Here is a 24,760-nt window from a genome sequence, read left to right on the forward strand (position 1 = left end):
GGAGAGGGGAGAGGAGGAAGGGAAGGGGAGAGGGGAGAGGAGGAGAGGGGAGGGAAGCTAGCTGAATCCCAAAGCACCAGCAACCCCATTAGCACCAAGGAGCCCCCCATCTCCCCAAAGGCTTAGTGACTGGCAGCACAGGAGAGCTGCAAACAGGAAGGCAAATTAAACATCTGCTTTAGAAACGGTCCCACTCCCCAGATCCCTGCCCCCACTGCCCTTAGCCAGGTAAATGTCCCTCCTCCACACCAGCACAAGACCCAGGAGTGGACTTTCTTTGGAGAGGGTAAGACAGGACATCACAGAGTGGGGACCAGCAACATCTGTAGACAGCGGAAACCAAGGGAAACCAGACACAGGGAAGGCAGGGTGGGTTTAAGTACAGAAAGTGAGACCCTGTACTCTTCCTCCATCAGGCTCCTGGGCACAGGGAGTGTCTCAGACCTTCCAGGTAGTCAGGAAATCCTAACGGCTCAGGAGAGTACCAGGAAAGTACCCAGGAGATTAACTTATTAGGTTCCTAAATAAAACAGGACAACCAGATCACCCTAAATGAGGCCCAGAATCCACAAGCCACACACACAGAGTTTCCAATGACCTCATTAACACCCTCATTAACACTCAAATGTAAGCAGATTTCGAAGGATCACAATACATCTTAAAGAAAGTGTTCAGAGGAAAGACAGAAAATAGACATATGCACACATACACACGCGCGCACGCATGCACACACACACACACACACACACACAGGGAAGAACAGTGCTTCCTCCCCCAAATAAAACTATCATTAATCTCCTCCAAGGAACAAGAGATGATATTGTATCCATGCAACCAAAACAGGGTGCTATTGAAAGAAGAATATTTAGAAAACATAAAATCTCTTAGAAATTAAAAACATGCTAACTAAAATTAAAAACTTCATAGAAGGGAGGAAGATAAAATTGAAGAAATATCCAAGAAAGGAGAGGAGAAGGAAAGACAATAAAATTATACAAGGTCTGATAGTTAAGTTCATAAATTCATCCTCAAGTGCTACGTACCTCATTGCTGAATATCACTGCAGGTATCTTGGAAGTCCTCCCCTTGGCCAGCTGGTAACGGTGGTGATATTTAGCAATGAAGTGTGTAGTATTTTTTCTAGGATGAGTTTGAGGACTTAATTGTCAGACCTCATATGACGACAGCTCTGATATCCTTCCAGGAAACGAGTTTCACAATTGCTTTGAAGGGTGGACCAGGCACTGGTGTTGGTCCATAGCTTCCCAAGGGCAGTACCTTGAAGGTGACCATGAGATATTCAACAATAAAGTATGTAGCCCCTTTTCTAGGACAAGTTTGCAAACTTAATTTTCAGACCTCATAAGATCAACCCAGGAGATTAATATCCAAATTCCGGGAGTTTCAAAAGAAAGGAGAAAAAGGAGAAATTTTTCTTGAATTGCTTCATCAGGGAAACAAGAAAATTCCCCAGAACCAAATAACATTTCTTTCAAGATTAAAAGGATCAGCAAATACCCGACATGTTAAATGAAAGTCAATCCACACTAAGGCACGTTGTACATGACATTTCAGAACATGAGAGGCACAGCAGACTGTTTACACAGAACACAGGGGACTCCAGAGAGAAGGATCATGCTACCTACAAAGGATTAAAATCAGAATTAGACTTCTCCACAATACCTTGGCATTCAAAACAAATAAATAAATAAAAAACCCAGCCTGAATCCTGTACCAAGCCAAAATACCAGTAAATATTTTGAATATAGAATGAATACCCTTTCAGATTTGCAAGGCCAACAAATATTAACAGAGGACCTACTATGGGGTCCATTGCATTACCCCTTTATCACCCTGCTCTATAAATGCCAGACTGCCCACTGTCTACCCCACTAGGCTCTGGGGTAGAGACCGTGTAGGATTCCTCTCACACCTTCAACACATAACACAGGGGTGAGCACATAACGAAGGTTCCTGGCAGAGTAAGGAGGAGGCAGGGGACAATTAGTGTGACATCTAAACTGAATCCACAAGGATAAGTAAAGGATAAACAGCACAATGTTGGTCCAGGCAGCAGGAGTGTGTGCAAAGGCTTGGGGACCTCTCACAATCCATCAATCCACTGACATTTGAAACTCAAGCCAGGCACGAGCAAATCCATGCTCCAGTAGCTCTGGTGATGTTAGCATGTATCTGGATTTAGTTTAATCACCTTTTCCAGAACAAGGTGATATACAAATAAATAAAATACAACCAATCTGAGAATGAAGAATGGGGGCACTGAGGCAAAAGCCTGGCTCTGAGTGTGACCTAAAGTCCCTGGAGTAGCCTGCCAGTCCCATAAGGCATTGGCCACCATGAAGCCAGTGCCCAAAACAGAAAGGGGGAGCCCAACAAACCAGAGGCACGCACTGCAGCACTGATGAGGAGCACCTGAGATGTGGGGGCTGGCCTGGGGTCACTGTGCATGGTCCCTCCCTCTCCCCTCCCCACACCCACCTATGAAAGCCTGAGCCCAGAAGCTGGAAATGGAGGCTCAGGGTCATTTGGCCAGGTAGTCAAATGGGCTGGGGACACCGTATGTCTCCAGACCACCCAGCTCCCTGCAGTGCTACCTGGCATGCCTCCGGTTTTCATGCAGATTTTTACTTGCTGGACTTTGAGGTCAGAAGAAACCGTCATGGACGAGTAATAGTCAGGCCCTCCACTACTCTAACTCAAATTTATGGAGGCAGCCTTCTAGATAGAGCCTCCCCTCCCCCACTCCAACCGGGGGAGGCTGCCCTCAGCTCAAGTCTAATTGTGTTTCCACAGCCCTGCGATGATTTTGTGCTCTGCAGTGGTGGCGACAGCAAGAATTCGGAAATAGAAACAAAGTCAGGGGCCTGTCTGCTTTGCTTCTGTGGCTGGTAACCCCCTGGGGTCTGAGCAGCTAACAGAGAGCCCTTCCTTCCCAAAAGGATCCTTTTTCACCCTGCTGAACAACGCGCCCTCCCTCCCCAGGGCCCCACAGCTCTGCTGTCAAGGTCTTGGTCGTGCTAATGGTAGACATTTAAGGTTGAGGAGCACACTCCGCGCTGGAGAACTCAGCTCCAGGCTGGCACTATGCAGCCAGGGAGCCCAACAGAGGGGCTGCCTTCTCTCTTAAGACTCTCCCTTTGCTTGTTTCACAGATCTAATGCCCTTGGATTCTCCAAGTTCATGTTCTTACACAAGAGGTGTAAACTAAGACAATGGGATGTGACAGGCTAAAGGCCAGTACCCTGGGGACTCCACTGCTATCAGAAATTCCCATGCCAGCTGCTGGTACAAACATGTGCTATGTGCACCCCAGAACCTTCCTGAGGGTATGACAGGGCATATGCATGGCTGAACAGGGCAAGCATGTGAGCGGGCACTTGTGAGAGCCAGTGTAACCAGGCACACGATAAGCCTGTGTGCAAGAGTGAGTGTGCATGCTGGGGGTAAGGGTAGAAAGTGTGCACTGTACGCGTGAATGTTCCTGTAAGGTTAAGAGTGGAGTGTGGCACATGTGCGAGTATGATGAGCATGAAGTGTGTGTGTGTGTGTGTGAGAGAGAGAGAGAACGCGTTGGGGGGTGAGCTACACAGAGAAGGCCTGGGCCCCCAAGGCCACATTCACTCCTTAAGACGGCTACTCGCTCCCACCCAACCGTACTTCCCACCAAAGCACATGCTAATAGAAAAGGAACAACCCCAAATCCAGAAGGCCCAGTTTCCCTCTTGGCTCACTTTCTCCCTACCTGCCCCTCTCATCCAGCCTCACTGTCTGACCCCAGCTTTCCCACCCCATAGTACATATAGCATATTTCTTAAAGACAAGGAAAAAATCCTCCCTACTTCCGCAGGGAGCCATAAATATGAGGATTATGGACGTGACAATCTGAAAGTGATCTGAACTACTTGAAAGAAAAGGGATAAGACTGGGCATTTTGGCCCTGACTTCACTCAGAAACGCAGGGAGGTTCTGCCCCAGGGGAGAAGAAGGCTCTCTTGCAGGGGCCCTCCACCTGCCTGCGCCCAAGTCAGTAGCTCTGGACTGCTCCGGACTCTAGTAGCAGGCTCGTCTGGGGGGCCCAACACAAAGACACAGGGCCCTGCGGGTCCACAGAGGCTGCTGTCTATAGACAGGGCAAATTCCACACCCCACGCAGCAGCCTTCCCTCATCTGGAAGCAATTTACTTTTCCTTCCACCAAACAAGTGAATTAAAAGAGAGGGCTGCCCTCCATGCCATCCCCACCTCGGTGACCAGTAGGACACCTGAGAGTAGCTAAAGCCCAGGCACAGGGTCAGCCTAGCCGTCACACCCAGACATTTGCTCACTGTTTGTCCTAAACAATTGGTCCATTCGCCCTGGAACTAGGGGCAGCAGTCCAGAGCATGGACTTTGGAATCAGGCTGACCTAAGCTAACAGCCGGCTCCACCAGCTTTTAGCTTTGCAGCCACGGACAAAATGTTTAACTTCTTTGAAGCTCGGCTTCCTCCCAAGTAAAATGGTAATAAAGTGGCTGTGAGAATTAAGCCAGATGTACACATAAAGAGTCCATGCCACGCCAGGCACTCAATTAACACGTAGGGAATGACAGCCACAAATACTGCTGCTGTGGCTCAGCTGGTTCTCCACCCAGCAGCCAGGCCACCCTTTTGAAATGCAATGTAACTCCTTTACTCAAATCCATCTGAGGCTCCCAACTCCCCTGCTAAAAAAAGCTACAGCTCTATGACAGTCCTCGAGGCCCTGTGTGATCAAGTCTGTAACCACCCCATCCAGTGTATTGGCTAGAACAAGTCTCCCTGTGTTCCTCCTCGGGGCCTTTGCACCTCTTGCCCTGGGAGGCACCTGCCCCAGACACTCAAAGGCTCACTCCACGACCTTCTACCCAACGCCCTTAAATGTCACCTCCTAGGTAAGGCCTCTGAACTCCCTGACCCCTGGCTCATCTTGCCCCCTTCCCTGCTTCTCTTTCCTCTATAGTATTTGCCACCACCCAATATACCCCAGATTTCCATTGTTTATTATCTGTCTCCTCAACCTAATACAAGCTCTTGTGGGCAGGGATTTTTCTTCACTCCTGCAGATCCAAAGCCTACCTGGATCAGAGGAGCCCTTCAAACATGTGTAGAATGAATGAGTCTTAGGACACTCAACAGTGAACTGAGCAGATGCTAGGACTGGAACACAAGCCTTAGTCCAACCTTCCCACTTACAAGGCATCAGTCCTTTGAGGCTTGGTGGCCTCCTCTGACCAAGACAGTCCTCATTGCAGACACTTCTCAAAGTCACTGTCAGGAGGTAACAATAGTAAGACCATGACTAAGTATTTCATGCTTGGCAAGGTGGGGAGCCCTGCAGAAATGAAAGCCCCCATAACTATCTCTCCCAGCAGCATCCTAGGGCCAACGTTCAGTCCCAGTTTGTGGGCCCTGCGTGCTGAATGGGAAACCACAGAGAGATTCACAGATAAACAGTTTCTGCCTTGAAGAGTCCAGCTGAGCTGGGCCTGAGGTCCTGGAACAGGGAGACCCAGTCCTGTTCACTATTGAATCCCTGGTGCCCACCATAAATGTGTGCACATCATAAGTGTTCAAACAATGCTTGGCAAAAGCATAAATGAACAAATCCCACACAGATAACCATGGAGAGGATAGAAAGATAACCAGTATAAAAATCCTGAATAAAATATTAGTGGACCTAGAATAGGATGCCAACAACAGCTACCACAGATAAGGCTGACGAAAACAGAGAATATACTTTAATTATAATCACATGGACAGCCAAATGTATTCTGAGAAGGACACTAGGGAATTGGTAAAGACAGCCACAGGGAATGGAGAACAGGTTCAGGAAACTTCTCTTTAAGAAATAGGCCAAAACTGCGACTCCCTAGCTCATGACAATGTACTCAGTCAATACTGGCTGTAATTACATCATTGTTTTTATTATTTTCTTGACCCACTGTTGGAACAAGCTGGAAATGAGGGGGCAGAATGCCCAGGTTCTAAGTCAGTCTCTCCCACGTGCTTCACCGTGGGAATTCATCTTCCTAGTCCATAAAATGAACAAGGTGAGCCGAGCACCGTCGTGGCCACCTGGATGCTGGGACTCCCTTCTCTGGGACTCACTCGTTCACTCCACAGGTATTAGCCGAGTGACCACTTTGTGCTGGATGCCTTTCTGAGCACTGGACATGCAGCAGTGAATACAAATGGCAATACCCCTGCTCCCCCAGAGTGCCCTCTTTGAGCCCAAACGCATTTGAGCACCTCAGAACATTCAGCCCTCAAATAACTATGGAAAAAAGGACTCTCACTTGCAAAAGGTCTTGAGCTTCTGCTGAGAAAGATACCAAGTCCAGGGCAAGCCTCTCCAAGAAGCCAGGAGCCTTGAACCCTGAAGACAGTCTTACACATGAGCCCTTCCTCCAGCTCCCAAGAAGCGAGTATCCCTCTCATCTTGCAGAGGAAGATACAGAGACTTCACTCATGTCAACTTGTCTGGTGGCCAAAGCTAAGCAGACCAGAGAATCCTGAGTCCCCAGTTCAGGACCCCTCTTTCACATCCACGATCATGCCTGGCTCAGCCAAGCTGAAGGAAAGAGGAGCCCACCAGGAACAGAGGTTCACAGAGGTCCAGGCCTTCATGGTGCACTCCCTCACCTCAGGCCTGCTGTCTGCAAAACCCTTGCCCAGAACCCCCTAAGCCGTGACTTTACTCTCAACCCCTGGGGCCAAGCAAACTGATGCTGAAACACTAAGCAGGCAGACAGGTGCCATGTATTTCCCTAGCAAACTACCACAGCTCGTAAGTTACCCAAGATAAAGGTTCCCTCCACAAGAGGTTGGGCAACTGCTTCAGGGAAGCAAAAGACTGGGCCCAACCAAGAGGGTCCCTAGGCTTACGACCCCTTCTCAGAGGCAGCCTCTCCATTCCCCTCTTGCAGCCGCCTCACTGCACACCCACCTACCCTTCCTGGGTGAGACCTTATCTGGAGCCCTCTGGAGGCCAACTCAAAAGTAGCAAAGGGCAATGTGAAGATTCTCTCAAGAAATCTGCCAGCACCACTGCTAACTGATCTCCAGAGTGTACAGTGGGCTGTCCATATAGTGGGGTGGTGACACATCCTTGGGAGCTCCAGCCCAAGGAAAAGGAAGCCCCAGAGGAAGGGACATGAGACCCAGAGAAACAAGAAAAAAAGCAGGTCATGAGTGGCAGAGCAATATTCCTAAACACTGACATAGCTGAAGCAGGGGAGCTAACGTTTGCTGGGAGACTCCTGGGTTGCCATGTGGGTGGGTGAGAAGGTGTATGAACAATGAGCCAACCAGAGTCATCTTCTGTCTCAAAGGCACTCTGTGTCCAGACACAGCAGACAATGGAACAAGGCGCTGACACAGGGCCAGCCCAGATCAAGGGTGCTAGTCAGGCTGAAGTCAGAACGATGAGGACACAGACACTGGACGGCTATGACTCAACCCCAAGTCCCTGAGAAGAAATCCACTTTAGGCAAGAAAGGAGAGGGAGGGGAATGCTGTTTCACAAAACGCTGGTAAGGAGCGCGTTCCGGTGTGCTTCCTGAATGTGCATGTGTAGGCTGGGGATGGGAGTCTGCAAGGTGAGATGATCGCAGGAGGAGCAAGACTTAGAATTAAGTAGAAGTTGTCTCATGCAACATTACATCTAACCTGGCAATCCCAAACACAACATCTATGATCAAAAGACACAGAGGTTTTGTTTAAATCCCAGCATCAATGGGTAGCTCAGTATCTCCTGGAGACCCACTACTCTGCTGGATGGCTTAACCGTTAGAAAGTTCCTCTCAGAGTAGGACTCAAATCTAATCCCCTGGAACCTCTCACCCGTGGGTCCCAGGTTTGGCCATCAAAGCTACATATGCTGGGAGACTGTCCCCTGTCCCATAGCATTCCATAAAAATCATCCAGACAAAGTTAACAATCCCAAATCCTTCATCCTACTTCCATCTAGTGTAATTTCCACCCTTGTAGACACCCTCTCTGGATGACTTCAGATTTGCCATTGTCCCAACCAGAATTAAGTAAACCCAGGGCTACAAATGTGGTCTGACTTCTTGTGAGCCAAGTGCCACACCAGGGATTGTATTGTTCTTCTTAACAATCACATGGCATAATTAGCTTATATTTTCTTCCATTTATTCTCATTTATGTATGCAATTAACAACCATTAGCTGCCCACCATATGCCAAGCACTGAGCTTGGTACAAGGGATAATGAGAAAAATGCCATGTCATCTCTTTGCTCAAGGAGACAGTCAACTCATATAAAAACAAAACCAGATAAAATTACAGGGAAAGGGGTTGGATGCAGTGGATCACACCTGGGAGGCTGAGGCAGGACAATCCCTTCAGCTTAGGAGTTCAGGACCAAGCTGAGCAAGAAGGAGACCCCCCACCTCTACAAACAAATAGAAAAATAGCCGGGCATAGTGGTGCATGCCTGTAGTCCTGGTACTTCTGAGACTGAGGCAGGAGGATCACTCAGGCCCAGGAGTTTGCGGTTGCTGTGAGCTATGATAATGTCACAGCACTACAGCCAGAAAGACAGAGTAAGACTCTGTTTCAAAAAAAAAAAAATTATGGGGAAAAGAACGTACTTCTTAAGGGGTCTTACTAGAGGCACCCGCCCAGTTGGCGAAGGATGACATCAAGAAAGAACATGATGCCTAGAGTTGAGTCTTAATATAACACAGGACTCCTGCTGACAGCCATGGTGAAGCAGCAGGGTCTGGATTTACCCTCTCACCTTAAACAACTAGAAAACTGGAAGGAACACAGGAAACTACTTCAGACATTAGACAACAGGCAGCACAAGACTATAATTCCTGAGAGAAAGGGAACGACTTACTGCCTGGAGGCAGCTTCCAGACAGCAACTCAGAGAGGAAAAATTCAGATGGAGTCCAGAGGTCTCACCAAGTTGAGGAGACAGAAATTAGAGTGCATACGGCTGGGTAGTTTAGGGCAGAATGCAGAGAGGAAGGGACTGCACAGAGAGTGCAGAGTGCCCTGCAGAAGAGTGCCCTGCAGAAGAGTGCCCTGCAGAAGAGTGCCCTGGAACCTCTGGCTGATCTGCATACAGGTTGGGCAAAATTCCACAAGACTGAGAAAAGAACCACTAGAAAACAATAAGCCAAACAATCTGTAGAGCACACAAAGGGCCAGAAAGAATTCACATTCCCACCAGTGAGAGCAGAGAGACCTCGTAATACATAGGGCATTCGGTGGAGTCCTCAGAAGGGTGTTGCCTTAGTAGGGAGGTTAAATTAGCCCTAGACTAAAGGCTGCTCTGGATCCAGCCTAACAAACCTTAAAAACAAATCTCAAATGTATGAAACTGATCCCAAGTAATTTATATGTATGCCAGAATAAAGTCTAATACTATTTAAAGAAAAATAACAAAACCCAGCACCCATTAACATGAAATTCACAATGTCCAGCATGCATTCAAAAATTAGCAGGCATTCAAAGCAGCAGAAAAATTTAGCCCATAAACAGGAGGAAAAAAATCAATTAATAGAACAGACCCCAAAATGACAGAGATGATAAAAGTAGCATTTAAGGATGAAAAACAAGTATTATAAGTATGCTCCACGTGTTCAAGGATGTAGAGAAAGACATAAACATGATGAGAAAAGAAAGAAAAGATTTTTTTAAAAGGCTCAAATAGAACTTCTAGAGATGAAAAATATAATATCTGAAATGAAAAATACACTTGAGGGAATTAATTAACATTGAACTAGATACTGCAGAAGACTTGAAGATGTAACAGTAGAAACTGGCTCAGCGCTCGTAGCACAATGATTACAGCGCCAGCCACATAGTTGGCTAGGTTCAAAGCTAGCTCTGAACCCAGCCTGGGCCAGCTAACTAACAATGACAAATGCAACAAAAAACAGCCAGGCATTATGGCAGGCACTTAATAGTCCCAGCTACCTGTGAGGCTGAGGCAAAAGACTCGCTCGAGCCCAAGAGTTTGAGGTTGCTGTGAGCTGTGATGTCATAGCACTATACTGAGGGCAACATAGTGAGATTCTGTCTCAAAAAAAAAACAGTAGAAACTATTCAAAATGAAGCACCAAAAGAAAAAAGACAAAAAAATTAACAGAGTTCAGCAACCTACAAGATAATATCAGTCTAAAATACATATAATTGGAGTTCTAGAAAGAAAAGAGAGAAATGGGGTTAGAAAAAAATCCTTAAAGAAAACAACAGCTGAATGAATTATCAAATTTGCTTAAAGGGGGGGGCAGATAAACAAAAGCAAGATGGACGGAGGCATTTCAAGCAAGGTTGACTGCACCAAAGAAGATGAGAACCAGTAGCCTGGTATTACAGTAACAAAAAGGACAAAGGAGCTCTAAGTGGGGAACAATGAGGCCCAACGGGAGCATTCCCTTGGACCTCCCCTAGTAGGCCAAGCAGTGAACCCTCCACCCCCCTACCAGACAAGTGCAGTTGATTTTTTGAACCTAAAGGCAGACTTTGCAGGTTTCCTAAGCAGGAGGGTACAGAGAACAGAAGAGAGGTTTGAGATCCAGCTGTGACATCTGAGCCCTCAGCCTGCCCCTCGCCATAAGAGGCCAACCCAGCTCAAATGGGACCCCAAGCTGGACTCTCCTCTGCAACAAAAACATCCTACTCATCTCAGAAGATTCAAAAGCATTCTTAAGCTGGAAATGACCTCAGGAATTATAAACCCCACCCTTGATAGATGAAAAAATCTGAAGCCCAGAGAAGTAACATGACTTGCCCAAGGCCAGCTGGGGGTCCTGACTCCCAGTGGGCTGTGCTTTCTGCTGACCCATTCTGCCTGTCACGATCCCCTGGCACCCTGGTACCCTGCACCGCTCTGGTCCATGCCATGCGTCCATGTATGTCTGCATTTGCTGTCTCCACACGTCCCCTCTAACTCAAAGGCACAGACAGATTCCCAGTGTCACTGAGCTACTAAGCTTCCAGAGAGGGGGTGCTCAACAGTCTCCCTCATGTGCACTGAGCAACGGGTGTTTCTCCACCTGAATTTGGAGAAGTGAACAAGAGATCAGGGATGAGTAAGGATCCCAGGCCAGAGCTGTCCCTACCCTGACCTTGCTCTGAAAAGGACAGAAAAATAAAGATAGTCAAAAGATGCAGAAACTGACCCACCAAGCTAGCTGAGGGCTGTTACCAGGCAACTCCCCAAGAGGCCAAGAGGCAGGGATGGGGAGGGGGGAACATTCCTCTGGGCTCTAAATCCTGCTGCCTTATCAGATTGGCCCTGAGCCATGCACTGTGCTTACCACCCCTTCATCTGGGAAAGTCTCAGGAAGAAGGAAAAGGAAATGGTCTTGAACTTTCCTTCTCTCCCCCACCCCCTCCATGCCACACTCCCTGCCTCAGCCCCATCTTCCCAATGGGCTCTGGGTTGGGCAAACCCTCCTAGAGGTTAAGAATGAGCAAATTCTTGGGCTATTCTGGGAGTCTCAATTTTTATCATCTTTCCCTTCTGGTCAATTCTCAGAGGCCAGTGGCCGGGAATGCCAGAGAGATCTGAGCCCGGCCCACCAAACCCAAAATAACCCCACACGTGCCTTTCTCAAGTCCTCGTGGATTTGGCCATTTTGGGTGCGTGCATGTTTTCCGACAAAGCTGCCCACAGGCTCTATGAGGTCACCTCTGAGGCGCCCCAGGCAGAGCTGAGGAAGACAGTGACAGGCAGGGGCAGGAGAGGGGGACAAAAGCACCAGAATCCAGGTCAGAGTCTAGAAAGCCTGGCTCCAGCCTCCTCTGCTCAACTGGGCGGAAACACAAGGCAAACCAGCCTTAGTCCTCTCAGTTATGAAACTGCTAAGCAGAGCCTCCTTCCCTCCAGGTCTCTCTGCCTCCTCTGGGGAAAGCAGCATAACCATCCCCCCCAGGACCAAGCACATTTTAACCAGGAGCTCCTAACTTAGGAAAAGATCCCTGCCTCCTCTCCCAAGGCGTTTCAAACCCCTGCAATTATGAAGACGGATGGTTTTAAAGCAAGCAAGTGACCTAAGTGTCCTGGAGAAATGGACGAGATTAGGAACACATCTTTTTAGACCACAAGTGGGGCATTCATTCATTCAAAAGACACTGGTGTGTCCACCGGGTGCCAGGCAGTGAGATAACAAGAAAAGCACCAGGGAAGGGGAAATCAAGGCCTCTGCTCTTCGGAAAGAATAAAGCGATAATGTACAGCCAAAGAGATTTAAGGGAGACATTAGCAATGTCCCTGCCTATGCAAGGACACCAGTGAGGGCTGCAGAACCCTGAGCCTATAAGTCAGTTCTCCTGTAGGCAGCAAGGGCACAGTTTGGAGTCCTGGAGGGTGGGGAGTCCCAGCTGCAGGGTTTCAGAAACACCCGGGTCCACAGAGAAGCCCCTACACGGCTGAGTCTAGGACACAGCGGCACCCGTGTCATCATTCAGTTCTGGTCATAAATCAAGACTGTATTAGAGATATTTGATGTAGACAGCCACCAACCATCACAAAATAGAAACTGCCTTCTTAGGTGTTGCATTAAAGCTGCACCTTTGTCCTGCAAATGCCTATGAGGATTTCTCCTCTATAAGTGTCAGGCTCTGGAGGGGGCAGGGAGGTCTCTGAAGGGGTGGGGAGCCCTCTGGAGTCTTCTTTGCTGAAATTCTTGTGGAAGGAAAAGGCAGGGGAGGCTCAGCGCCTGTGGCTCAAACAGCTAAGGCGCCGGCCACATAAGCCTGAACTGATGGGTTCAAATCCAGCCTGGTCCCACCAAAACAACAATGACAGCTGCAAGCAAAAAAAAAAAGAAAAAGGCAGGAGAATTGCTCCTTGGGCTGCAATGCAGGGCAGGGTGGGACAAAGGCATGAGGCTGTGGATGGACCAGCCCTACCACTAGACGTCACCCCCAAAAGCAGCACTGAGCTACTGCCATAGCTCCACATACAGTGAAGAACCCTGAAGACCAGGGAGCCTTCAAAAGAACAAATGCCTAATGGCAGGACTTCAGGAAGCTGAATTTTGTTTTTTCTCCTTTCATCCGAGACTATTTCATTTTATTTTATTTTACATTTCAATTTTTTTTCTTTAAAAGGAGTGAATTGTGTACAGGGGGGTTAAATGCTTTATAGACAAGAAAAAAAAACTGCGCTAGAACCAACTTATTTATTCATCTTCATCATCTTCCTCCTCTTCCTTCTTTTTCTTGCTTTTTTCAGCCTTGACGACCCCCTTTTTTGCTGCATCAGGCTTTCCTTTAGCTCGGTAGGCAGCAATATCCTTTTCGTATTTTTCCTTCAGCTTTGCAGCCTTCTTTTCATAAGGCTGCTTGTCATCCGCAGCAGTGTTATTCCACATCTCTCCCAGCTTCTTTGCAACATCACCAGTGGACAGGCTGGGATGTTCTCCTTTGATTTTTGGGCGATACTCAGAACAGAACAAGAAAAAGGCCGAAGGAGGCCTCTTGGGTGCATTGGGATCCGTGAACTTCTTTTCTGTTTCCCCTTTAGGAGGGATGTAGGTTTTCATTTCTCTTTCATAACGGGCCTTGTCCACCTTTGCCATATCTTCACATTTTCCTTTCTCTTTAGCAGACATGGTCTTCCACCTCTCTGAGCACTTCTTAGAAAACTCTGAGAAGTTGACTGAAGCATCTGGGTGCTTCTTCTTGTGCTCCTCCCGACAAGTTTGCACAAAGAATGCATATGATGACATTTTGCCTCCCGGCTTCTTAGGATCTCCTTTGCCCATGTTGAGTTATTTTTCCTCAGAGAAGCACAGAGTCGCCCAGTGCCCGTCTGGCTCTCACTTGCCCCAGTGCTGTCTCTATGGAGCTCAATGTACTGCAATGGCTGTGAGAGGGGGAGCCAGACACCGACTATTTCATTTTAAATTTCAGACTGCTATACGGGTACATACGATTAGGCCACACTGTTTGCATTTGTCAGGTAAAGTCCAAGTTGTAGTTGAGCGCTTCGTCCAGGAGGTATGCCATATATCCCCTAGGAAGCTGAAATTTTAAGGTGGGGGAGGGTGTCCCTCAATCCCTCAAACTGTGGCTGGCCCAGCCAAGTTCCTTTCCATATTTGTAACTCACTCTCCCCTTCCTACTACAAGTCAGACATTAGCTCCCCACAGAAGCTCAAGGTTAGGGTAGGGGGTGGCCATCAGGCAACCTTGAGCCTCTGTTCACCTTCTGCAGCAGGGTTAGGATCTGCAGCTGACTCCCTCCCCACTGCCCTGAAGGGGCTCCGAGTCTGACTGGAGACCAGACCCTACTCTCTAATTTCTTCTTTCCTCCAGGCCATTAGCAAGAATATCAGAGCATAGAGCTTAATGTATCTGGTTCAGGGAACACTATCTGCCCTCATCAAAGAAAGGCCCTGCTGTCTAAAGAATCACCCCCTACTTTCTCCCTTGCCTGAGGATAGGGGGGGAGGAAGTGTTACAAGAACCAAGTGCCCAGCCAAGCGCAGTGGTTAACGCCTCTAATCCCAGTACTTGGGATGCTGAGCCAGGTGGATTGCTTGAGCTCACAGGTTTGAGACCAGCCTGAGCTAGAGTAAGACCTCGTCTCTAAAAATAGAAGTGCATTGGTGGCAGGCGCCTATAGTCTCAGCTACTTGGGAGGCTGAGGCAAGAGAATCACTTGAACCCAAGAGTTTGAGGTTGCTGTGAACTATGATGCCATGGCACTCTACTAAGGGCAACAAAGTGAGACTCTGTCTCAATTTTTAAAAAAAGAATCAACTGTCCCCCAGCTCCTGGTTTACAAAAAGAGAGTCAAGTCCATCCACCTCAGCTGATGGGCACAGTAGCACCAGAGCCAGCTGCGACATACACCAGGAAACCAGCTGGGCGTACAAGTAGCATTAGCCCCCCCAAGGGCCAGTGGCCCTGGAAGAATTCGCAGAAAATGTGAGCATTTCAGGGCCTCTAGCCCCAGGCTCTAAGTGCTCCCCCTTCAGCAGGCTCAATCGGAATATCAGGATGTGAGCTCCCTGGAGAGAGAGGCCCACCCCGTCCATCGTTTCCAGCCTGCAGCATCCAGGCCACAAGCAAGCTAGAAGCACCCACCAATTCATCCAGCCCTGTAGTCATGGCAGGGAGGCTTGCCTGCCCCTCTCTAACCTCCCTCTCCACCAGCAGAGCGACCCCTCTGGGGAAGCCACACACCTATTCCAGAGATGCTGCCACTGCTGTGGCAAGAAAAAGGCCTCAGCCTTCAAGCATAGTCCACTGAGCATGCTCAGGGAAGAGCTATCCTTGTCCTTACAGGGACATCCAAATTTGTTAAACAATGGAGAGTCCTTTTGGAGAAGCAGCAGGTAAGGCAGATGAAACTGGGTAACATCAAAGTAGTATAGCAGTGAGACTCCCCAGTTGGGTCACAGCAGGCATCTCCTCTGGGTCCTACATGGAAGGCTCTGGCTGCCTCGACAGCAATTTACCCCTTACTATTTGGCTTGCTGCCTTCACAGCCCACTCCTGGGTGTCACCGGTACCAAAGAACCAAATAGGGCAGCAGGGGGATGAGAGAAATGGATAAAACAGAAATAGGCAGTTGTCACACAGAGGGTTGGGGACTGACCTAAGCCTACACTTGACTGAAACTGCTATCACACAGAGCACCTGGGCCAAAAGACATCTCAGGGCCCTTGAGGAATGAAAATGCTCCATAATTACTTGTTGAATCAGTGACATACGATCCTTAAGCATGCCGAAGTTTTAACCCACCTCACAGCAATGAGAACGGGCAATGGGGGAGTAGAGACATGATCAGAGAAGCCAGGAATCAGAGAGGGGCCCCTAGGTCTCTGCTTACAGGGCATTTACCTAGAATGTGCCTCAAACTAGCACAGCTAAAGTATGCTGAGGCTCTCCATCGGTTTTTCCAATCCTTTGGCCAAAAGGAATTGCTGAGATTTCTTGCCTTGCTTCGCCAGATTTTTCAAAGGTTTGCAGAGTCAGCATTGCATGTTTTCCTCAACATCCACCCCTGGTAAATACAAAGCCCAGAAGTTGATCAAATTCATTAATCCTGTAATAGGAGCACAACACCAGCACCCCTAAGTCACCTGGATACATCGGGGAGCTCCCAAGTGGGGCACAGGGCCAGGCCATGCTCCCTTCCCATCGCAGCCTTCAGCAACCCCTCTCGCTGGGCTCCCTCCGGCAGCTCTCCCCAGCAGAGTTGAGGGCAGCAGCCCAGAGACTGAGCCACAGGAGGTGCAGGACGCTTTCACAGTGAACCTTTTCAGCCACAAAATATTTTTTTTCCAAGAGATGTTGAGAGAGAGTAGGGAGACAATAAAACACCACAGGGTTTTCAAATGTAAAAGCCCACTCTGCCTTTGTTCTTATTTGATGAGTGCACAAACCACCAGGCGGATAATAGGCAAAAGAACAATGTTGTGTAAAGACAGTGGACTCCATCAGTCCAGCCTCAGATCCCCAGGGAGAGGGAAGTCTGATGAATGACACCAGGGCTGGGGAGAGCATCTCCACCAGCAGCTCCACTACAGCATTCTCCAAACTAGGACTTGGAGATTCGTTAACAACTGGTCGCCTCCTATCCTCCTCCTGCCATTGGTGACTTTTCACAGGAACAGAAGAGCCTCCATGGCAGATGAGAAGAGAAAACTATAAAAATGAGCACTTTGTGGAGGTCAAAATGTCAGGTCTGTTGTGAGTTGCCTGAGAAGGAAAGTGAAGTCTGTGAATCCCTTAGGTCCAGGCCCTCTCACTGCACAGCTGAGGCTAGGGCATGGCGAGAAGCCGGGAGCACAGCCCACGCAGTTATCTGTAGAGCAAATGAATGAATGAGATCCCAGCAGAGGCCTGGACCTCGGGTGCCTAACTGGCTTTGTTAATGACCTATTACTCGCTGACTCACATTCTTCAGAGATGCCGTGAAAATCAGCAGCTGCTCTTTGCAACTTTCAGAGGGCAGAAAGGTTCCACTGCTGCAGCTCTAGGTGCCCTAGGGCAGGAGACACTGGCTATTACAAAGCCCAAACACTAGCCCCCCACCACACACACATACCTCCGAATCCACCTCAAACAATACTCCAACCCAACATGAAGATAAGCATCCCTTACCAACTTCCCTAGTTGATCCATCTGGGAGCAACAGTGGGCTGGGAAGAAAAGGGGTTTACACTATCTTCCAAAAACCTACTTGCAAATATTCCAATTCTTCTGTTCTGTGGCACAGGGAGGGGTTGCACACCCATGCCCTTCCCTCCCTGAACACACATCCCTTTGCCGTGACTTGACTTGTGCTCCCACCAAGAGATAGAGACTCTGTTCACCCCACAGATTTGCTGGGTCCTGTGACTTGCTTTTACCAGCAGTCAACAGATACTATGTTGTGATGCTTCAGAGCCTAGACTTCAAGAGGTCTTCTAGATTCTGTTTTCACCTAAAAGGGTAGTTTCCATGACAGTGAGAAACTGCACAGCAAGGGAGAGGCCCAGCTGAGAGCCAGCACCAGTCACCAGATACGTGAGGCAGGCTCTCTTGGAGAGTCCCAGCCTGCAGAGCCACCAGCGGATTGCCACTGAGTTAATAAGCTCATGCGAGACTGCAAAGCACAGTCTGGATGGCTGACTCACAGGATCAGGACCAAATAAAAGGGTGGCTGTGTTAATCCACTAAAGGTTGGGGTGGTCTATTATGCAGGAGAGATAACTGAAACAAAACCCATTCAGTAAGTCTATGCAGCTATTGAGAAGAACGAGGTTGTTCATACGCGCTGATGTGGAAAGAGGACTAAGGAAGTGGCAAAACAGTAAGTCGAAAACAATTCTATTTATGGAAATCAAGAAAATAAATAGATGGATGGCTGGATGCTAGTCTATCACCAAAAAAAATCCAGGAAGAACACAAACCAAGGTATTAACAGTGATTATCTCAACAGGCTAGGATTATGGGAGATTTTCCCTTTCTACAATTGATATAATGTTTGAATATTATAATGAGATTATACTATTTTTGCAAGGAAAAAAAAAAGATGCTTTTTAAGAATTCACCTTGAATTCTGCTACAAGCTAATTTTTCCTATAACACCCCTTTCATCCTCTCATTCCACTGTTCAGGGTCCAACAGGAGCTCCCCACTGGCAACCTCCAAAGTGTGGGCCCCCAGGTGGCTCACCCTCCCCTGCAGCCAAGCTCTTCCCACTCTACCCACGCCAGGCCTGTCTTCACCCTGACCTTAACCTCCCAAGCCACTCCTGCAACCACTCAGAGAATCCCTTCCTTCATAATCCTAAATCCCACTCTTCCCTCAGGCCCAGCCCCATCTTTACTGAGTTTATCTATAATCCTGGATGAAGTTCCACTCAACCTTGCCCTTGACAGAACCATTTCCTGCATTATTCTCCCTGCACTGGGCCACTAACTGCTGTTTACAGGAGACTGTCACAGCCACCAGCTGTGAGGTGTATAGGGAGCCAAGACAGGTAGTTCCCACCCCCTTCTCTCTCTCTTCTGCCCAGAGCCAGGATGCTGGAGCTTCCTCCCCAACCCCACCCATCCCCAACAGTAAGTCAGTGGAAGCAAATTTGAACTGGCAGCAAATTTAGAGTGACTCATGCCGTGGGTGATGCTGTCAGCCCCACTCCCTACCCCCCAGGTCCCACATGCTACAGACAGCACTTATAATGGTCAAACAGATCCAAACTCTGGCTTCAAACCTAATTGCCTTCCTGGGGGACCCAACAGCTCTTCCTCACTCAGGTCTCTGCAATCTACATGTCCAGTTTTTAAACAAAGCTGTTTAGAATCTCCCAGGATTAAGACAAGTGGAAAATTGCAAGCCCAGACCTCTACTTCATTTTCTCTAAAACAAAACATGTCACTCTGCATGTTCACACACCCAGAAATACACAGTCCATTCAAACCCAGACAGGCACCCTGTCCTTCCAATCCCTCCCATCAGGCCTGGCCCAGAGGAGGGCCAGGGACTTGCAGAGGCAGGATCTGTACCCTGGCACCATGACCCCCAGGCTTGTTGGGGAGTTTATTGGAGACCCTAAGCCTGAGTCCCCACACCATGACAGATGGCCAGAGGAGATGCCACAGGCAGGGTTACCAGGTACTGCGCTGGGCTTTTACCCTGCCCTCTAAGGAAGAGGCACTCACATCACAGGGATAGGTGGACCTATGGAGAGAGCACAGGGGGCCTCCCCACAGAGTCCCACAACAATGCAGGAGAATACCCTCCCACACAAACCCATGTGGGCAACCTAGCTACACACATAAGGACAAGCACACGCACTCACACAATCACATCCATGCTAGGGAAGCACACAAACACTCACAAGTGTGCAAGGCCATATCCTGTTCCAACCTTGTTCTGAGCACCAACCACCACTCCCCGACCCTGAGATCACTTCACCATCCACTGCTTTCAAGGCCCTCCCCAACGTTGAACTAGACACCCCTCATAAGGAGTAGAAGGACCAGACTATGTATGCTGCCAGAAACAAGTGCACCCTATGACTGGGGGAGGTGTGCCCACAGTGGGCACACAGCCAGGGTCACTACCCACCAGGGCCCAAGGGGGCTGCCCCAGGCAGAGTTGGACTTTGTTCCAGTTGTACAATAATATATAGGCAGTCCCCAAGTTACAAACATCTGACTTGTGTGCAACTCGCACTTACGAACGGCAGTTACTATGAGTCCCCAAGGTACAAATATCTAACTGGAAGATGTATAACACTCACAAATGGAGACTATCACAGGTAGTAAGTAAGTGTACCTATTCCAACTTAACATACAAATTCAACTTAAGAACGAACTACAGAACCTATCTTGTTCATGACCCGCCTGCATTTGCTTTAATTTTTTTTTGTAGAAGGGCCATTTTCCAAATTTGCACAAAGGCTACTGTGATGGTTAACAGCAGCCCTAAGCTACTAGGGCCCAGGTGAAGGCCTCACCTAGATCCTGCACCAGAGACCACAGGACCCTCCAGCCTTCCTACAGTGATGGACAAGCCTTTCCAACAAGGGGGAGGGTCTCCAGAAGAACACCCTGAGTTTCCTACCTCTTCAAACACCCTGGATGACTATTCTCCATCCCATCCCTTCCTGTTGCCATCATAAGATCAGATGCTTTAACTTCTGGCCACTAAGAGTAGAAATGGTTACAAGACTTTCAGGAAGTGAATAATCAATATATCATCAATTTCTAGCCACCCACTTATAAGAGGGGTATGAGGCAAGACAGAAAGAAGGGGTGTGGCAAACACAAAGCACAGGTATTACCAAACAATGTCTTAAAAATCTATTAACACTTTTGGCTCCAGAGTGCAGACTAAGACACAGGGAGAGTGAAGCTCACAAAGCTGGCAGAGGGACTCTTCTGTCTGCTGCCCATTCTCAAGAGCCCCAGCGTAGCTCAGGCTGAGTTTCTGTGTTTTGGTTCAAGAGCAGGCAAAGGGGCTGGGAAGCCGAACTGCACCAGGCAGTCATATTTCACTATGCTGTGGCTATAACTGAAGTTGGAATTATTAACTTGTAGGGCTGGAGTCCAGCAAGGGAGGCCTCCAACTCTTCACTGCATCTGGCAGGGGCAGGAGACAGAGTTAAAATGAAGGTAGCAACAGAGCCATCAGCACAGGACAAAGCCAGCCAGCAGACCCCTAACCCTAACCTGCCACTCACGGGTGGGCAATCATCTCTGTGAACAACCTCTGCCCCCGACCCCTGCCCTGTTTGGCCCCTGTCAGAAATCAGGGCCCCTGGTTTACTCATTAACTTTGGTCTTTCCAGTACCATCCACTTCCAGGCCAGAGGAAAAGGAGTTAGGAAAGTCCCAGGATTGGAAGCCACAACCCAGGCACACTCCCTCAGCCCCCCTCATAGCCAGAAGGAACTTCAGCAGTAGATCGCCAGCCTCCAGCCTTGCAGGTAAGGAAACTGGTCTAAGGAAAGCAATGAACTTGCCAAAGGTCACACAGCAGTTAGAGGAAGGAGAAGGAGCCAGGAGAAGGACCTCCCACCCCAGAGCAGGTCAACACTCCAAAGGCTCAAGAGCATGACAAGAAATGGCAAAACCAAAGCCCTTGGAGGCCACAGGCATCAGAGAGAAGAAGCTGCTGTGTGTAGGCCTTCCCTCAGGTCTCCCTCCCTTGGGCTCCAATGCACACACACAAAAGGACACGAGTCACCTGACTAGAAGTGGCTGGTGACGTGAGGAACTGTCTCCCGAGGGCCAGACAGGCCTCCTGGGGAGCTCCCCACCAAGTTCTGTCTGACAGCTACCAGGAACAGGCCCCACAGGACCTGGGATGGGACAGACTGTGCTGTGCAGCAGGACTGCCATGCCCTCATCCTCGGGTCCCTCCCTCCCTGCCTCCTGATCTTCACCAATCTGATTTTCCTCGGCCTAGGCCTGCGAGCCCGGCTGCAATGCACAGTCCAATGATAGGCGGTGCCCCAAATCCCAGAGCTACAGAATGAAAGCAGACACCCATCCAGGCCCCAGGGAGAGGGAGGAGGGAGGAGGAAGGGAGGACTTAAAACGGGAGCTCACACATTCCTGCCACAAGTGGACTCAGGGAGGGACCTGGAGCAGACTCAGAGAGCAGATGAGAACAGGCCGCAAGTCTGCAGTCAGAAAGGTAAACACGATAGAATAGTGTATATGTACAATTATGATAGAAATATAGTATACATATAAACAAATATATTTATATTTATATTTATATTTATACATACATAAAAGAAAGGCAAACACCTCGGTCAGAGCCACCTGACACTAAAAAGGCACTCTTGGCCTTAGGTGCTGCCACTGCAACGAAATGACAGCCACCTCGAGGGACTCTTGTGAAAATTAAATGAGATTTAAATGGCAATTTAATACGATTAAGTTAAATTAGTTGCGGACATATGTAAAGGGTCTAAAACTGTGGCTGATGATGATGACAAATATGAAAACATGCATCCTAAGTATAACATGCAAAGCATGGCAGGACAGTAAGAGGTATGAGGCCACTCTTAGGCCACCAAGTAGTCCCTGCTGGAACTCACAGACCAGATAAACCTCCAGCTGGCACCACTGCCAGCCACACCACTGGGTTCATGGAAGGTAAGGGATTGACAAAGTAACCAGCAGGCAGAAGCCCTGGGGATAAAATGCATACAAATTAAAACATAAAAAGGCCTAGGTCCATAAGCAGTACCCCAAGGAACCTGCATCTGCACCATCCACACCCAACCTGGCAGCTCAGCCTACTCTAGCTCATCAGGGGCCGGGGTGTGCAAGCCTAGGAGGAGCCTGGAAGAGCAGGGAGGGGACTCTGGAGCATTCCTGCAGCAACAGTTAGGTACAGAGAAATAGAGGCACAGAGGATTGGCTGAAATTCCCGGAGTTGCTTTTCTGGCCTGCTGCTGGGAGGCCATTCCACCCTTGCTCCCAAGCCTGCTGGGAGGAAACAGGAAGCAGGAAGTTACAGGCCTCTCCCTGGGCTTCCTCTACAAAAATGCGGAGGCTAAGAAAGAATCTAAGAGTACCATTGGTCACCAATTAGAAACAAGGGGGATTCCATAGAGAGGAAAAAAAATAAAAGGAAAGGAAAACAATGGAAAATTTTGGAGAGTCATTCTTTCCTGGCCCTATAAAGTCAAAGTGAGGCTGAAGGGCACCCAGGAAATGTCAACATCGTATTCTATCCTCCCGAACCCACAGTGAAAGGGCAAGAAGATCCCCTGACTTCAGACAGAGTTTGTCTGTAGTCCAGTGGTGCAATCACAGCTCATTGCTGCCTTGAACTCCTGGGCTCAAGTGATGCTCCCACCTCAACCTCCCAAGTAGATGGGACTGCAGGCACACAACACCATGCCCAGCTAATTTCCTTCTTATTTAATTGTAGAATGGTGGGGGGAGGAGTCTCACTATATTGCTCAGGTCTCCAACTCAGGGCCTCAAGCAATCCTCCCATCCAGGCTTTCCAAAGTGCTGGATTATAGGCATGAACCCCAGTGCTTGGCCACAGGGTTTTAACACACAGACTTTCAGAGGCCCTACCACACAATAGACCCAGACTGACACTGACCTGTTTTCTCTCAATTTCCTGTAAACACTTTGACTGCTGAAAAATAGAAGATGATCCCAGGATATTCCTGCGGGAAAATAAAAAATTAGGTCATCACTTTGGTATGAAGCCACTCTAAGGTGAATTCTGTCCAGCAATGACCACTCTTTGCAACAGTAGTTTCCCACCAAGAACCCATTCATTCAACAAATGGAGAAGGCCAAAAATGGCAAACAGGGCCCAGTTGCTGTGCCAATCCCACTTAGCTGGTAGTGGGTAAGCAAAGCATTTAAACTAGAAGAACCCAAGCTCTGCCTCTGCAGGAAAGACAGCTGTAATCGATGAGTGATGTCTGCTAGGGGCAGTTAAAGAAGTATAGTATCCACGCCACATATCTGCCATCCCCAGGGTACACCCTTGACATCGAAGGATTTAACATTTACATTTGTGACCACTCACCAGTGACCCAAAGTTTCAAGATACGTAAAAGTATATAACTTTACTGAGACGTGTGTTTGACTCACACTCGCTGTGAGGCTAATGTGAAGGCACAGGCCAGTTTGCTGTTTTCATCTCCACTACGTCCAAAGTTACTCTTGTGGAACAGTAAAACCTTGGTGGAAAATGGCCATCAAGTGAGAGATAAAACTGCAGCAGAAGTTGAAAGGGTAATTAACTTGGGGTGTGAGAATATATCCAGGAAACATTTGACTCTTTGCAGAAACATGACTCCAGAGAAAGCCAGGGCAGGGGTACAAATAATGCTGTGGATGCAAATTTGGGATTCTAAAAGGTGCACGATTCGTAAAAACATCTGGGGCCCACACTGCACCCACTCTATTCTGTGCCTCTCAGCAGTGAGTACAGGGTCAAAGAGATCACCAAAGGCAATTAGAATCCATGCCCTGAGGTTTAAAATCTGGTTGGACTCTTGTAATTTATCACACAGACAGTGTCTGTGAAATTCACTAAAGAATCACCCAAGGCCGTGCATAAAAGCCAGGAGACAAATGACAGCAAGTGCCACGGGAGTTGGGAGGGAAAAAAAGGTTTGGGATGGGTGCCCAGGGAAAGCTTCGTGAAAGGAGCTTAGATGGGGCAGGGTCCCAAAGGAGGGGAAGAATGGAATGGAAACAGCAAAGCGCATGACATTTTCAGTCACCCAGACAGAACCAGCTTCAATTTCCCTTCACCCTCTCCTCGCCACTCCACCCAATCAGTTCACAAATGGCCCTGACCCTACTTCTAAATGCCTCTCAGGTTCACTGCCGCTCACCACTTCTTGTAGCTACCCAGCCACTCTCCCTACCTAACACTCCCTCTTCAGACTCACTTTCCCTAAGCCCAGCCCTGCTTCTGTAACCCCTACTCAACTCCTGGGAAGTTTCCAAGGCCCCCAAGGCTGACTGTCCCACAGTAGTAGCTTAATGCCAGCACATGGTGAGCACCCAATTTCTTTTTTCTTTCTTTTTTGAGACAAAGTGTCACTTTGTGGCCCTCAGTAGAGTGCTGTTGCGTCACAGCTCATAGCAACCTCCAGCTCTTGGACTTAGGTGATTCTCTTGCCTCAGCCTCCCAAGTTGCTGGGACTACAGGCGCCCACCACAACGCCTGGCTATTTTTTTGTTGCAGTTTGGCCGGGGCTGGGTTCAAACCTGCCACCTTCAGTATATGGG

At 48.6% G+C, this 24,760-nt stretch overlaps 1 protein-coding gene and 1 pseudogene across 2 annotated transcripts in view; both read right to left on the minus strand.

Annotated features, from left to right (window-relative positions):
• The window catches only part of TSPAN9 (tetraspanin 9), a 198,329-nt gene that overhangs the window by 168,917 nt on the left and 4,652 nt on the right, over window positions 1-24,760 (minus strand). Inside the window, exon 2 of one of the 2 annotated variants that reach the window (XM_023517088.1) lies at window positions 23,106-23,172. The exons of the other annotated variant lie outside the window; for it this stretch is intronic. The gene's annotated coding sequence lies outside the window, so the exon portion shown is untranslated. The remainder of the gene's footprint in view (window positions 1-23,105; window positions 23,173-24,760) is intronic. 2 annotated transcript variants of the gene reach the window in all.
• Window positions 13,206-13,790, minus strand: LOC100965113 (annotated as a pseudogene).

Source organism: Otolemur garnettii, unplaced genomic scaffold (genome assembly GCF_000181295.1).
Source record: "Otolemur garnettii isolate 467f Iridium unplaced genomic scaffold, OtoGar3 scaffold00104, whole genome shotgun sequence".
NCBI classification, from domain to species: Eukaryota; Metazoa; Chordata; class Mammalia; order Primates; family Galagidae; genus Otolemur; species Otolemur garnettii.